The sequence below is a fragment of the Homalodisca vitripennis genome, chromosome 2 (genome assembly GCF_021130785.1).
Source record: "Homalodisca vitripennis isolate AUS2020 chromosome 2, UT_GWSS_2.1, whole genome shotgun sequence".
Taxonomy (NCBI): domain Eukaryota; kingdom Metazoa; phylum Arthropoda; class Insecta; order Hemiptera; family Cicadellidae; genus Homalodisca; species Homalodisca vitripennis.
Genome location: NC_060208.1, coordinates 138,778,397 through 138,796,422, shown reverse-complemented (window position 1 = coordinate 138,796,422; position 18,026 = coordinate 138,778,397).

The following is an 18,026-nucleotide window of genomic DNA, read 5'->3' as shown; positions in this document are numbered from 1 at the left end:
AGTGCAATAAAAGCCTCAATGACGTGTCCTGTCCACGTCTTGGTGGTCCCCCACAATTAATTGTAAACATTGGCAATACACGGCGTCACTCCCAAGTGTATTGTCGGGTCACATGAGGGCCTCCTCGTACCTACCGCAAGAGTGTGAAAACTCCCGTTTAGTCTGTACTTTGAACCGCTAAGCAAATAATACCCGGATGTATATCAAGAGCATTATCTCGAAAGGATTAACCACGATTATCTTGGATTTGTGATCACATAATCAAGGATTACGTATTTGTCTACCACTAGTCGCCTAATTTTAAAATTTTGCATAAATGAAAAAAATATTTATGCTTTACTAATTACCTCCTGAAGATAACGATATAAATGTTTTAATGAGAATATGGACCACAATTTAGTTTACAGATGAGTTTAGCGACATGACTTTAAGTCTACTGTGTTAACATTTAGTAGACTTTAAGTCTACTACTTTACTTTACTTTACTTTAAGTCTACTAAATGTTAATGTTAATTTAATAGGTTCTATAGTTATACTCAGAGACCGAACCACGTGATCTTAGATATATGGTGACCAAAGATAACATTTCGCCAATCAAAGGTATCCTGGATTCTTGCTTTGTCTGCTAAGGTTTAGGTGGTAAGTAAGTGACGTAGAAAACTTGATTGCAAATTATCGTAGACCAAACCATCCTCTAAATTGGTCACCAAGTTGCTGGATTAACCGATCTCTAGGTGCTCCTGGATTATCTGAACCTCTTGTATGAAGCAATATTAATCTGTTCAAACTTGCATGGAGTGGTACACAAAAATAAAATCGTTTTAAAACAAATCAAGTTTTATTTCCCATGGTGTTACAGTGTTTTAATTCCGTGAAGTTTTGTCGTTTCTGAATTTCATGTTCCAATGGTTCTTATAGAAATAATTTGTTACAATTCGAGTTGTTGAATCATAATTCGCTTTATTTTTTTTCTTTAAAGTCAATTCTTTCACAATACTGTACAATAGAAATTACACGTGAAAATAATTAGCTGGTAAATCACTCAGCTTTTTTTTATGAATTGTATGATTCGTCATCAGGGCTGTGGGAGGTTTAATTAATTGTTAGGTAATGTTAGGTTAGAAAAGGGTATGTAAGATCGAGTTAGGTTACGTTAGATTAGGACAAGTTAGGATGGGTTAGACAAGTTAGGTTAAGATAAGTCAGGTCAGGGGAGGGTAGTTCAGGTCAAGTTAGGGTTAGTTTAGTCAGGATAGAATATATCTGATCAGTTTAGGTTAGATCATGTTAATATTAGTCAGGTCATGTACTAATCAAATATAATAGGTCTGGCCAAGTTATTTTAAGATGGATTAGGTCATATCAGGTTAGGTTAAGTAGGATGGTTTTAGTCAGGTCAGTATTCATTATTTTATATCCTAACAGGAAAGTTAGGGTAGGGTAGGTTAGGTTACGTTAGGCTAGATCAGGTTAGTTTACGTAGGATAATGTAGATAGAGTTAGTCAGTGGGGGACTCATTAAAACAATTAATACTTCCTTCTTTATTCTTGCATGTTATATACTAAAAACGGAATATTAATCTAAGCGAAGGACGACATACCATACGTGTTTCAGTCAATTTATTGGAAGCGAATGTTAGTGTATTGCGTGGCAAATGCAGAAGGTTGTTTATTCGAGAGAATCATCATCCTTCACATGTGCTGGATGGGAATCAATCCCTTTAAAAATCTTTAATCATTCTTAAAGATATTTTAATGCTGTGCAGTTCCTGTACACGTATGAATAAATAATTTAAAACTAAAAAATTAATGGAAATTTTATTTAAATTTACTAAAAATACACGCAATACTCATAGTTCCAATGCAATAACCACAATTTGCTTAATATCAGAAAATCAGACTAAGCACAGTAAAACGGTGATACGAGAGATAAAGGGGTTTTAATTGATCAGGTAAGTACAGAATGGGCATTCAGCGTAATAAAAATGTAAATTATAATAATATGCCTTTGTAGGATGGTAACTAATAAAAGAAATGAAGTCAGCAAAGAATAAACCTTCATTTGTGCTTATTAACAATGAAGTTGCTTTTAATATTTTAATATCATGGGCACATACAGACTTCGTTACATAATTAAAACAAATTACGTTGTTTTATTAACTTTTTATAAGTGTTTTTAATCATAAATTCATCTTGTTTAACACAGATTGCAGATAATTTTAAATGTTGTTTTGATTATGTACGAATACACTCTATTTATATTCTACGTATATGTGAATATTGTTACATTTATATCACCATTGTTAAGATATTATCCAATATATTTAATTGTATATAAAACCAGTTTTTAAATGTTGTTGGGCAAGATTGGCTGACAATAAAGTAAAGCTTTATGATATTACTCGTATAAGCATAAGCTACTTGTATTCCTTCTATACAATTCAGTATATACGGTAAGCGCTTAAAACAGTTGTCTACTTCATATTTATATGAAAGTAATCTGTAAAAAATACCTATATCAATTAAAGAGAATAAACACAAACAAACAAGAGTTGTTCTAAAAAATTTCGAAGAGAATACGTACCCTCCTGCTCACACCTTCATGTCAAAGTAGTAGGTATTACTTTTCAATAATAACTCTATTTATTGCCCTCTATATAGGTTCTTAAGCCCTTATTATTGTTTCAGAACTTATGCCGCCTAGTAAATATGATAAAGTTTTCGGTTTTTTTAAATATTGTTTAGTTTTCGTGGTGAGAAATCATGGTCATAAAAATTTCAAGGAATGTGGTTGATCCTTAGCATTTTAGTTGTCTAGAAAAGTACCGATTTATACATTTGAACTAATTTTAGCCTAATACCAGATTGTGTTTAAATAGATTAAATAAGGTTGTACATTAAAAATGTTACAACAGCACAGCACTGTTATGTGGTGATTATATTGTATGTTTTATTCGTGGACCTTTGTTTCACCTTCGCTAGTTTACAGATTCATTCTAACTTAAGTTTTGCTGAAAGGTTGATCAATTAAGGAAATCATAATTGCCAATCATGGCATTGGTGTAGAGACCATAGGCATTTTGTATGGGTTCAGCTAAATATACTTCAAATCAGTACTTCAAACACGATGGTCTATTTCATATCTGACTATTAAAAAAAAACAGGAATTTAAAGCTATTTTGATTTTTAATCAAAGTACTATACCACATCATATAAAATTATATTTACCATAAACTCGAATAGATTTCATTTCCGTTTTTTCCAAACTTCTAAAAATGAATACATGAGCTACATTAATGTATAAAATATAACGAAATAATTTTCAGTTTTGTATTAGCAATAAAATTGTAAATCAGATAAACATTTGTAGTAGTCTCGGTCTGAAACTGTAATGGTGTACTGAACATACACCACATTACATCTGAAATGTGAGGAGTTTATCCATAACAAATTTAGCTCTTGCGAGAGGAGCACTCAGACTTAGTGTCTAAGTCAAGACATCGTATGTTATCGGGCGTCTCGTAAGTTACCGGGATATACGTCAGGCACGAATGCTGCCGAACATAAAAGTGTTTACATCGGCGTCTTTTAAGAGAACGAGCTTATTTTGAAACCGACTAAAAGCTGAAATGCATCCGGACCGGCCGAGTTGAGTAGCTTCACTTTTTCTTTGAAGCTTTCGTCTTAGTCTAAAAGCTTTTAAGCAAGTGGTAATCCGGTCGGAAACGTCCAATTCTGTACAGCAGCGCGTGCCCACTTATCTGTCTTCTTTATTGGATCAAGCTGAAATATCCGTTCCCGCTGATCAAAGAGATCAGAGTGGTGCTCCAGTGGTCGGTGGCGGTGTGGTGGGAGGAGGGTTTACATAGAGTAATCGACTCGAATAATTGAAACAAACGCTACCGCTGTAACAGCTGATGGCTCATAAGTCTCGATATCTTTGATCTTGCCGCCAAGAGGTAGGGAGGGGAGGTCACGATCTCATACCCCTCCCTCTCCACCCTTCCCACCACTTATAACCTCTTGGAAGATTTACGTACTGGCATGCTTTCACTTATTAAGGCTTCACTTTTTAACGTCCCGTTCTGTTGTCCTCGTTATTTCCTGAGGTCGTCAAGTTAAAAAGTCAAGCGTAATTTCCACGTGAACATCGTTAATTATTTTTCGCTTTACACGAAACGTAGATTTTTAATTATGTTTACCAATAATATTAAAAGAGTAATGCATGTGTAGATGGAAATCTACAATAGGTCGATATAAAAAGATTAATGTGTTGATATAACTTTGTTTTATATTACCCACCAATTTGATGGTATTCATGTATTGTATCAGTTAGTGGGTTAAATGTAAAAATTAAAAAAAAAAACTGTTAATAATTTTTATTTATTTTAGACAAAGAAAATAATGACGATGAGCTTCCTCAACAATTATTTTTGTCGCATTCGTTAGAGGAGTGTACAGTGCCTGTTAGGGGTACGTGAACTATTAAATTTCTTAAGTAAAAACTAATTATTATACTCTATTTTTTATTATAAGGTCTTATATTTCCATTTCTGGAATATAATTAAAAATTAATCATATATCAAGATTAGTCATGGCAATACAATGCCAATATAACTTCACCATTTTGGCACATTAGCCTACCGAGTATTCTGGTTATATATCCTATTTTCACGCTTCTTATGATACATTGGAAGACGCTCGGACCTAATAAACAGGATCAGATATCTGTACATGGACCAAGATATAACTGCCTCCAAGATGGCCATCGTATCTTCTTGCATAAGTTACCGGATCTCATAAACTCAGACAAGAACCACGGATCTCGCAGATACTACTGATCTGAGGTTGTAACCCATGAGTATTGGATTGTTTACTACGGTAACTAATTCTTATTTGAACTTGAGATACCATGAAGTAAAACAGCAATGTATTCATTTTATGTTTGACAACTGAAAGAAATTAGCACAACCGTAACCCCATCCCACCACTGAACCGACCCGAAATGAGAAGAGTGTGACATGTCCGTCATAGACTGGAGACGTATACGTGTACCTCGATGTGCACATTCAGAAAACAGTTTTCATAACTGAATCTTCTTATAAAGAACCCATGAGAGTGATGTTGTTACTAGCATTATTACCGGAAATTTTGTCATTTCAAATCAAAACAATCGCCAGGACGGTTGGCTCTTGTTATTAACAATTGATTTAATTATTTAGAACCAAGGTTAATATTTACAAGGATAACCAATTCCACTTCCACACTGATCCTGTCCAACTGCACTAGACAGCGTGTTTTGGGTGACATTGAACACGTAAACCTGGGTAAAACTATGAACAACCTAATCTAAAATAAGAATGCATCCCTCCAAAATGGAATACAGGTTTTGAAGTTTGAAGATATCATAACGTAATAATGGCTCAAAACTAAGCCATGCTATATCCGTAAAATGTCAACTTGAGGATCAAACTTTGAGATCGCATAATCGATAGTAATTATATTTAAATAACCTAAGCTCTTATCTAAGTAATCAGCTTTCGAAAATGCGAAATCAGTTCAGTTTGGCCAAGAGTTTTAGAAACGACGGATTTCCACTGCTCTTGCTTGCCCAGGGACAGTTACTACTACAGAATTGTTCGATAGAGAGCTCTTGAGCTGCATATTCAAAGTGAGATGAAGACTAGACTTTCAAGCACTTGAGTCTGTATTCGTAGCTTTAATTTATTTGTTCATAAAACCTAGAAGTTTCCCTGCATCTAGTGTGATAGCCAAAGTGTGTTTTGGATCATGGCAATGATCTTCACACCAGCCAACCAAAGCTTGGGGCAATCGTGTATCATAATTATTTAGTTCAGGGGCAGAAAGGTTCATGTGAAAACGCGGTTGCAGCTTCGGTCGCTGTTTAAACTGTGGCACGAAAGCAAAATGTCATGATCGATCCTCATGAACACCATAAGTGCAACGTAATATGCAAAATTATTTAACGATTACAATGATCTAAATCTGGTATGTGGCCGGTTATAATGCACTAAAAGCAAGTAAGATTGAAATTAACTTCTTTTATATGGGACTGAGCTCATATATTCGGAGAAAGGGATGGTCTCCTATAATATACTGTATCTATTTTGCAGATTGTGGTGAGAAAGAAACTGTGTACCATTGATATTCAGGTGGTAAGTGGAATACCTTTTTTAGGTTGTTTTACATTTTGCGAAGGGGACCAAATAGCTAGATCGCATCGATTGAAACTTGCGCGGTTCTGAGCGTTCATAGGATATATCTCATAAGTGCCAACACTAAGTCCGGAATTCTTGTCTTGTTTTCACGGTCACAAGTCCCTCAGAGTTTGGCAACGTCACGAGAGTTGGAGTTTCAGCTCGGTATACCGGCTGTTTATGGGAATCATGTCTTGGCTTCGGATATTGAGTCTTGAGTTTGTTATCTCCAAATTTTGTTTGGTTCAAAGCGATAATCATCACAACAGCTGTTCCTGTTCTGCGCCAGCTCTTCTGTCCTGATTGATGTGTTAATACAGGCTTGTGACGAATACGAAACCCAAATATGTTACCGGAACCAACTAAAATAAATCTATCTGCTTGCAAAACATCTACTGTCATTTTTGTGCAGAAGTTTGGGAGAAATGACCCTGATAGGGATTTTAACTACATTAAGAAATTAAAATGTTACATTTAATTCTTATTGAGCAAATCGGAAGAGAAAATGTGAAAGTTATCGAACTAGGAAATACATTGACACTGAGGAATTAGGAGTTATAAGTATGATATATATTAGCTTTAGTTATCTTGAACCTATTAAATTTTCAAACAATAATTAGTGGTCGATGATGAAATATGTAGTAAGTAAGCAAATTATCCTGACGCATAACGTGTAATACATTTTGCTTTCGGAATAAAGCGACTAAATTTCCTGACAGTCAAAACTGAGCGAGGGGCACATCAAGAAGGGAATAGAGAGATAAATTCCGAAGGATATTACAAAAATGGAATTATAATAACTTGTATTTCTTACATATGTTGACGAAAACTGTTACAACTAAGTTAAAACCAAAATTTTTCACGAACCATTCAGAATGATTGATATTTAAGTTTTTTTTTTATCAGAAATTTAAACCGACGTAATACTTTACTTCAACAAAATACATCTAATATCATGAAATCCCAATATTCTATAATTTATGACTTTGATGGATGGCTGCAACTATTAAATAACGGATTGCGCTGAGTTTTAGCAGTGCTTTAGCGGCTTAATAGTTACTTTTCCTACTAATTTACTTAGAAAATGCATAATTATTTGTTAAGATTTTATTAAATTGAGTATTATTAGCCATTTTCGACCCAACCTAATGCAGTAAACCTATTTATGCATTCTTTTGTGGTTCGACAAAGATGCAATTAAAATAAAAGTCATAAAAGAATGGGCACTGAATCGGCATAGGAAAACTTGTACGGACACGTAATTTGCTATCGCTAGACCATTATTATTATATATGCCATTAATCCAGTCTCAATTTTACTGCCAAGACGAACGCATCCAAGGTATTTGGCAATTGTGTTTTGTGTGATGCTGGGTTATACGGTTATAACCACCATATAAAAATAATTCTGTTGATAAGTTGTTTGGTTTGGAAGTTCAAAATTATTCAAACTAAATTATTTCCTGGGACGTATCATTGAAGCATTCGTCTATTGGAAAAGGGAGAATATTCAGTTGAACATAGTACGTACAATAATATCACGCATAGAGTTTGCTCCAAGTTGAGTTTGAAAGTGCTCGAGTTCGTCGCAGACGAGTAAATAATTGAGCAGGGAGCAAGTGGAGCCAGTGAAGGCAAGCGTAGGGCGAGCAGCACGTAAATATACGGGTAAAATATTTATATAAAACTGTGGCAGAGAGGCTTGAGGATGGCGTGTCGCACGATACCGTGTTTACCTAAACACGCGGTCCCCCCACACTAACACACACGCAGCCTGATCATAGAGCTCCTACCGTCACCACACTTCTACACTTTATATTTAAACGTTTAGCATTCTTGTAGATTACAGCTGACAACAGAGTTTTCATGCAGTAATGACAAGCCACGTAAAAGTCCTCGGTGTACTGTAATACTACGTCTGTGACCCTTCCGAAACTCTTTCGATTTAGATATAACATGGGCTCTGTTTTGTGCAATAGGTTTTATACAAACAATTATGTATTATAATAGAACTTATATTATAACAACGTAGAAGTACTACGTCATACAGCGAGTTGAGTAACAGGCTTCGCTGGGTTGTCTTTAACTACATTTACTATAGTTTGAATGAACAACTTTAACCTTAGTTTGCTAAATATCACTTTTGTAGCCTATTATGTGTGTCCATGTTTATATTATTCTTGGTGATGTTTTGTGAATTATTGTTATTATATCCGTAAATCTAGTAACCCTTAACACACTGTATTTTAGACCAGGTTAGAGTCCGACACACCACGCGTCGCTTACAGGCTTCGCTGAATCCACATGTAACATTTCAAATATATAGATAATATTATACATGAGATGACTTGCGTACAGACAGACGGACACACAATAATAAAAAATTAACATTCCCTCGGCAGAAAAAAAGAACATGTGCCACCCTACTGAGTGATACACTTCAATGACTCTGAGCCAAATCCCACAGATGGACATGCGTCTTCATATAACTCATTCTTCTCTATTAATAAATGCATTTTCATGCAACGTTTAAAATCTATAGACGATATCTCTCTTGAAATATCTTGGGAATAATTAGGCAACATGTTTTACTATGGCACATGATAAAATGCCATATGACTGTATTCAATTTGTTTACAGACGAATTTATCTGCGTTTATCTCATTGCCAATTTTTCTCATGCTTACTCATAAGACGAATGAAAAAATGTTAAGCTGCCGTTTTAACTGGCAATTGTTGCCAAAAGATTTCCCTCCTTTCAACCGGCTGTTAGCTACGAAGCTATGAGTTTAGCTTGCAATGGTTGGCAGGAAATCAACGGTGGCAAAGTTCCACCTTGTCTTTATGACTTAGAACGATTTAACTGCATTTCAGTTCAGTGCGGACTCGTCACTTAGTCAGTTTTACAGCATGTCGGCTTAACCGGCTTAAATGTATCCGGCCTTGACCCCAGTCGTGAGGTGGATGGTTTAACCCTTTTAGCCTACTGCCGGACCCGGTTTATCTGATATTGCAAAGTATAGGACAGGTATTGTATTAAATTGCCACTTCAATTTGAGTAAAATGTTGCGTCTCGTATAACAATGTGTAACTTTCTTATGTTTTATCATAAATAAATAATTGTAGTGTTAAGTATAATGTAAGTTTTATATATATATATATATATATATATATATATATATATATATATATATCTTATATATACATATCTATTGAGTACTTTATTATACTTTAAAATATTTGCTTAACTTACTTAAAAAAAAATATATATATATAGTAGTTAAGTAGTATGTAGTAGTAGTGTATATAGTGTAGTAGTAGTGTATAGTTATGTAGTAAGTGTGTAGTTAAGTAGTAAGTTGGACTCAATCTATTAAGCCATTACATTTTGTGTCACACAAAATATCTAGCACTTGCTTTGGTAAATTCAAAAGTTATGATTTTCTAAAATAGAGAGCGTAAAAAATATGTTTATATGGTACACATAGTGTGCAGTATGTCACTTTGTGCCGTATAAAATGCTTTGAAATAAATGGCAGTATAAATAAAGAAGTTAAAATAAATAACTAATGGTGCCCCTCATTAGCATGTGTGTGCATTACGAAACATATGGGGTGAACACCTTTTTCTGCAGTTCTTGCAAGGTTACCCATAAAATAGTAATTTAAATATTAACGGCAGTAAAAAAAAAACTCTAAACAAAATTAGGAATCACAACACTTATATCATGAATCGAAACTACAACATAGTAGGACACAGCAGACTAAAAGTATAACAACTCTCATAGTTCATGTATTGAGTAAAATACTATGTCACCATAATAATGTTGTATACATTAATAAGAACGAGTGACGCAAGTTTCAATGAATTTGGTCAAAGTTGAAGGCTAATACAAACAATCTGACGTACTCAACTGCGCACATCGGGTTTGGTGTAACATATAGCCTACGGACGTTTCTTATTTACGCTAAGAGTGAATTTCGACTTACATTATTGTAATTAATAAAAATATAAAATAGGATTTTAAATTTAACAATAAACTGTATCCGCTATGACAGCATTGATCCAGTCTATTTCGCAACACACAATGTATGAAGATCTGTAGAAAGAAAAGCTGTAAGCTCGCCCAAGGTGATGTAACCTCTTAATTGTCGCGGTACAAGGAAGTCTCTGCCTTCACACGGAATTGTTGATGTCCTCGACACTTGGGCAAACATGTCTCTGCCTCCTGTTTCTTTACAAGTCTGCCGCCTCGCGCTTGCCTCTCATTGTCCTGTCCGAAGCTCTTTAACAGAGTTTCAAAGTGGATTTAAGGAACGCTCAATCTCGCCGCTGCGCCCAGTCCGCTAAGGTTGAAGAGAGTACGCTAGAACGCTGCCTCTCATTGTCCTGGTCCGACACTCTTTAACAGAGTTTCAAAGTGGATTTAAGGAACGCTCAATCTCAACGCTGCGCTCAGTCCGCTGAGGTTGAAGAGGGTACACTAGTACGCTGCTGCCTCGCGCTTGCCTCTCATTGTCCTGTCCGAAGCTCTTTAACAGAGTTTCAAAGTGGATTTAAGGAACGCTCAATCTCAACGCTGCGCTCAGTCCGCTGAGGTTGAAGAGGGTACACTAGTACGCTGCTGCCTCGCGCTTGCCTCTCATTGTCCTGCCCGAAGCTCTTTAACAGGGTTTCAAAGTGGATTTAAGGGACTCTCAATCTCAACGCTGCGCTCAGACCGCTAAGGTTGAAGAGGTTACACTAGTACGCTGCTGCCTCGCGCTTGCCTCTCATTGTCCTGTCCGAAGCTCTTTAACAGAGTTTCAAAGTGGATTTAAGGAACGCTCAATCTCAACGCTGCGCTCAGTCCGCTATGGTTGAAGAGGGTACACTAGTACGCTGCTGCCTCGCGCTTCCCTCTCATTACCCTGTCCGACACCTCTTTAACAGAGTTTCAAAGTGGATTTAAGGAACGCTCAATCTCGCCGCTGCGCCCAGTCCGCTAAGGTTGAAGAGAGTAGGCTACGCTAGAACGCTGCCTCTCATTGTCCTGGTCCGACACTCTTTAACAGAGTTTCAAAGTGGATTTAAGGAACGCTCAATCTCGCCTCTGTGCCCAGTCCTCTAAGGTTGAAGGAGGGTACGCTAGTACGCTGCCACCTTGCGCTTGCCTCTCATTTTCTTATCCGCATAATGCTCTCAAACTTTCTTAATTATTGGCATTTTATAAAAGATGCGCATAAGTTACAAAAGTAACTTAAAATAACTATTGCTTTATTTAGCACATTTTGAGTATTTTAAAACACTCAAAATAACATTTAACCTCATAAATTAAAACGTACGAAAATAATTTCAAATAAGGATAAAGGATTTGGAACACGCTTTTTTGTTGTTTATCACTTAGAATATAATTTAATCTTTAATAAAGGCAAAATTAATCGTGATAATTATTTTCCCTTTTAATCTTTGATCTTTACCCAGAGTGATAAGTTACTTAAGTTTTAAAATAAGAATTGAAAACTAACTAAAAAAACTAATAAAAGGTATATGTATATATATATATATATATATATATATATATATATATATATATAAGAAATCAACTATGGTACACAAATACTAAGATCGGAGAAAATTACAGTATCCCTAAAATTAATATACACTTAATCGTGATTTAATCACTTTAATAAAGACATTTTCTTGATCGTGGTAACAAGGCAAACTCAACATTGACGTCGGATATATAATTAATTTCGCGTAACATCTGAAGCTGTTAACCATAAACCATGTAATAATATGTAACTAAAATGGACATACTTCCGTTTTAAAACTACATAGAGCCCCATCATTAATTACATTGTAAGTGTGTTAACTGAAAAGCTAAGGACTTCGATTTTAGAATAATTATCCAATGGCCTATAATAGTTCAATTATGACTGAAATCGCTGGAGTTATTCAATAACATATCATGTAGTTTTGGAGAGAAATTCGTGTTATTTGTCAGGTACTTATAAAAACCGTTTCACCTTTGACTTTAGGGTCCAATACACTGTTCTTCAAGGTTAAATCTAAAATGGATCAGGAGATTAGAATATTTTCCCAGTGATTATCACTTACCTCTGGAGTGTTTACAATATCATGTAAAAAGAATATGACCATGGTGCCCTGTTTCGTAACTCGGAATCGCGTGGAAAGCCGCGGGCAACTGCTAGTGTTTTTATTACTATACTATCCACTTACAATAACATTTAAACCTTTTTAAATATGTTTTATAAACTGGCTTAAAATAGAGTAAAGGTATGTTCAAATCGTTTAAATATTTTGTTCCCACAATTACACGTAACTTTAAAAATCAAGTTTTGAAAAAAAAAACTTAAGATAAGTGAAAAGACATTTTAGTTTAGTAATTAATCTTTACTACATACAGTACATAGGGAATGTGCCCGCAAGATATACATGTATAATTTTCCTCAAAAATACAATCATAATTATGATGTGCACTAAGAATTCCGCGCCACCTTGCATAAGCCAATGAGAAAACTGTTTATGATGCATGCGGATTGCGTCTTTTACCTTAAACTTTATTAATGAGTACTATATAATGTGTAGTAGTTATAAAATTAACAAACATTTGCTATGCGGTAGGATTAAAATTTAATTCCTTATAATGTCATTTAATACTATAAAACTCAGTTCGTTCAGTACCTTTTTACTTTGAAGACAATCCATTGATCATATTCTTAATTATTTAATTAATGTTAAGATTTTACTTACTTTTACTCTTCGGTTCACAACATTGTCATTCAATTACAATTAACTGTCAGGTGACGTTACAGTATGTTAAAGTTCGTAAATTTAAAAAAGAGAAACCTATGAGATTATTAAGTTTCTGGAATGATGTTATTATTTTGAATTACAACATTAGTTAGAAATGTAAACAACACCATACAGAAGTTTATAGGCTAAATGTTAACAAAGCCTATCACTCAAGGGGCTAGAAAAAATTTCATTTCTGTCTGACTGTCTGACTGTCCGCGCGGTCTATCTCGAAAAAGAACTTATCTATGGACTTGAAATTATGCATGAAGCATTATTTCTTTGTTGGAAACACTGAGTTTGATGATGTTTCTTGTTACTGCATGGGCTTTTTCTAAGGGTTAGTGATTATTTTTATATTAATATTGGAATATTTAAATTGGTCTTATGGGTAACCATGATAACAACGAGTGTATAGCAAAAGTTAATAAATTTGTAAACAAACTCAGTACACGCACACGAGATTTAGAGATCGCTTTCACGCATAAACTATTCAACCGACTGTACTTAAATTTTACATAGACATTCTTAGGGTCTCTGGGACGAATATGCCTATTCTTACTTCGAAAATCCCTCTAGGCTACACTCCACTGTTGCAAAAACTTTAATTTTGGTCTCTAAAGTTGTGTATTATAAATTGGGAGAGCTTGTCAAATGTAATTAACTGTACTGTGTAAACATAGTATTATGACAACACGACAACATGTTTCATTAATTTAACCACTATTTTAATTATAATATTAATTTTCCATAATCACAATTTAACTGTACAATAAACTCCTGTTTCACAGCCCTAACATGCATGTACATTTTCATCATCGTGACAACAAGCTAAACTCAACTATGGCACTGGAAATATCTTAGAACAAAAGAGGATTGCAAGAGACGTAACTTTACGCTTTTGAACACATGTAGTTTTTTTGTGTGGACAATAAAAAATATACTCGAATTTGACACCATAAATATATTAGGTCGTTAATTAACGGCCTGAAATAGACGCGTTTTGGGTTTTGGCCGAAGTAGGCTTCTCAGTTCTACGTGTGTATTTGTATTCTATTTATCAGAACAACGTGGGAAATTTTAATATGGCACTGGAAATATTTCAGACTAGAAGTGAACGCTTTTTGACAGGGGAAAAAATTTATTTTCCGCATGATTGTCATTTTATCTGTTAATAATGAAATGAGCTATATACTCGAAATATCTAATTGAACCTCAGTAAGCCTGTTGTGTGACATGGCGTATTCCTACTTCCTACATTGTACTGTAGAAACCATGATGGTCACAACCAATCATTATGTCCAGATAAAACTACAGATTGATGACGTTGGAGTGGGGGTGGGGCGGGATTTCAATAATAATTAATTGTCCTCCCATGTGCAGTATATATCACAGACGATTGCGCGAGTGGCAGTGCGCCTGCCGAGTACGACAAGCAACCCCCAGTCAGTTGTGACGAGCGGGCAGTATCACTCAGACTGCCGGCACTACTGCGTCTCTCTTGGCGCTGTCAGTCACGTACGTTGTAACGTATCATAACAGGTCAGTGACGTAATTTTCTTATTAAATCCGTTCATTATTATTCTTTCTATTTCTTTAAAACACAACTTCAATAATATCTAGATTCAGTGATTTAAGTAATAAATAATGCGAATAATAAAATTAATTCTTAAATTTAATATTTTATGGACTATTGAAAATTATGTACTAAATTAATGTCCCTCCTACATTTTATAATAATAAAACTCTCCATATATTGTACCCATGAAATCTTTAAAGAGTGTATCTCACTGAAAGCTTTAATATTTATAGTAAAACCATGAAGTAATCTACTTACATTTCATATGACTTCGCATTATTTTCGTGTCTGTATAATATGTTTATTGAATTCAATTTTTTAATTCCAAATAAACTGTTAATATATATTACTTAACTCTAAAATTAAAAGCATTACTTTTTACTTTATTTATGTAACCTTATCAAAACTACTCAGAAGTAGTTTCGAATTATGCATGTGCGCTCAAATAAGCTCAAAAATGGAGTGTCACTAAAAATATTAAATATGGCACACATATATTTTTAATTACTATTATACCTATACGTTTAAAGAGGGTTTCGAACATTTGCTATCGTTACATGTTACAGAAATAGAAATGTTATGTTAGAGGATCGGAATCCTCGCCATTGAGATCCTCGGATAGAACACTCTTCGTCGGATGTCAAGAACATTAATGCCTAAGTTTAACAAAAAAATTAAAAATTAAAGTAAATATATGGTAATAATCTCACCAAATTTATACATAAGAACTTTAAAAATCGTATGTTAAAAATACTTGACCCTACGCGTGAGGGTCGAAAGTGACTGGAGCAATATGATCAATATTACACGTTATGGCGTATTATGTACAGAGATCTTCGTATCTTCTGGACCGAATTTCAATCTCATTGTTTAAATAAGCCAAACCTTTGTTTGGAATGTTCCGATATTTTCTTTCCCAAAACCTCTTTTTATGGTATAAAGCGTGCCGTTCAAAGTGAAAAGTTAGGATATTCTCAATTATTATGCATTTGTATTAAAGTGTTTAAAATATAGATACAATATAATTTATTTATTACTGTATTTTGAGCTAATAAAAATAAAGTTTTAACGTTTAAAAATACTTACCTAATTTTAAAACATGTTTTGAGAGACTGGGCCACAGTACGATTATTAAAAAAAATTGTAATTTCTTATTAATGTCTATCGAAAACGATGTAAACGACAGGTCCAAATGTTATTTAGTTATTTCACATTGGGGTAAAGGATTGTATCCGTAAAGGATACAATCAAAGCGCTAATCGTGCAATATTTTTGCAATAACATCATAAAAAAAATCGATGTCAGCTAAAATTATATTAGCATCAAATCTTTTTGGACGATGATCAGATATAAGGATGGTGAAATGAAAATGCTACGGGATCATATTTCTATAAACGTTGGGAGAATTAAAGAAAGCGCACATGATTGTGTGTGTTAGAGGATGAGTAACATTTTGATAGCTACTATGTTAAAATGTGTACACAAAGATGTGTGAAATTTTGACAGTACGTAATAGGGGTTTTGGGATTGCGTTATCCACGTTTCTAATGATAAGATCATGAAATGTTACAATTGAATGTTTTGCAACATTAATTACGAATATGTATGTTTCATGTTTGTTTTTAACGAAGGATTAGAGGAAGCGGGATTTCCTCTGAATTTGGAACGGTTGCACTTTATACAAAACTTGATTTTAAAACCTATGTCTTGCGTAGACCAAATAATTACAGTTGCAGTATATTTCGCCATATTGTTATAAGAGATTCCCAACCCACTTCTACTGAGCAAAACTTTCCGTTCTCATCGTCTACTGACAAACTCGCTATCTTGTCCTTCCTAGAAACAAGCACTGATCATGCACTTCCCATTGTCATTAAAAACCTTCAACCCTGAAACTGTCATGTTTTATTCCCACGTAATTTAATTGTTCCCAATTATCAAGCATTTTCTGGTAGACTCCTTAGCCATGCCTTCGCCACCAGAACCTACATAATATCATTGGTGGTAGATATAAATCACCAATACGATTGGTAGATAACAAGAAATGTCTGTAGTTACAGAAGGCAGTGAAATTCTAATAGTTTCAGAACGTTTTGTAGGCTCTTGCACGTGTAGGTTAATTTACGTTGTTGATAATCAGGGTATGTTTATTTTACCACGGGTGTAATTTGTTTCGCCGACTAACATTTAAAATGGAGATTAGCGTTTTAGTTTATCGCTCCCATAGACCCGGGTTGGGCAATACTTACACGCTAACATATTAAGCCAGAAATAATGATTGAGAATTACGGCCTAAAACTTTAGATCACCTACACATTTTTTTTACCTTACGAGCATAGTTTGTGTCCCAGAGAACCTTCAAAGGGAAAAAATCAAGTTAAGCTATATGAAATAGAAGTATTTATTAAACAAAATTAACAATTTTAACTATAACTAAATTGGTAATATATACCAAATTTTCTCTGTGAATAATACTGTGGTATGGTATTTCCATTTCTCGCCAGATGTTTATTTCTACAACGTTCCTCCCATTTCGAGCAGCAAGTCCAGTGGTATAATTAATTTCGAAATGGATTATGTAGTAATCTTACTAAAAGCTCACATCTGCAGATCCACTGCAAGGATTATCACAACGTATGTTATGAAAGCATGACCACGCCGTTGTATAAATTTAATAAAAATTAAAGCAGTCGTTTATTTTACAATTTTTAGCACCTCTTCTATTCTATGATTAAAAATAACTATCAATGTAAAAGTTATATTTCATAAATGCAGTACAGTGTAATCATACACTAGAATAAACCCTTATGGTGATATATTTGGAATTTTAACCAGCACATTTGCTTCTATCTTTTTCTCTTACTATCATAGTAGGACGGCCAACCCAGATGTCTTTAAAATTTCAAATGTAAGCCTAGGTCAAGTAATGCCTCATTTTAAAGGTCAAGCGAAGAATACACCAGTGTTGACCCGGCGTTTAAAGGGTAATTTAAGCAGGATTTAGACCGCTTCATTAAATATAAATGGCTGATCTTATTCTAATTAATTGTCTTTTATGTAATACAATAGAGCAGTATAGGAGTTTGGTTCATTATTCCTACTTGTAGATATTTAAGAAATGAAATTTATTATGTTGCTTATAGTACATATTGTATTATATAACAGATGATTAATCAGAATAATATTGTCAAATTACTGAGCGAATCATCTCCTGGTTAACTAAATATACCTCTATAAGATACTAGCTAGCACTTCCTCGCGGCTTTGCACTCAATCGCCTAACGAACACAAATAACGTTGAGAACACTCCAGAGATACGTAGTGGCGACTGAAAAATATTACACCCCCTAATCCATACCAGAATAGTTAGATACATTTGAAAAACCCTGAAGTCAAAAAGTGAGCGAAATTCTATAAATAGCAACTATTATA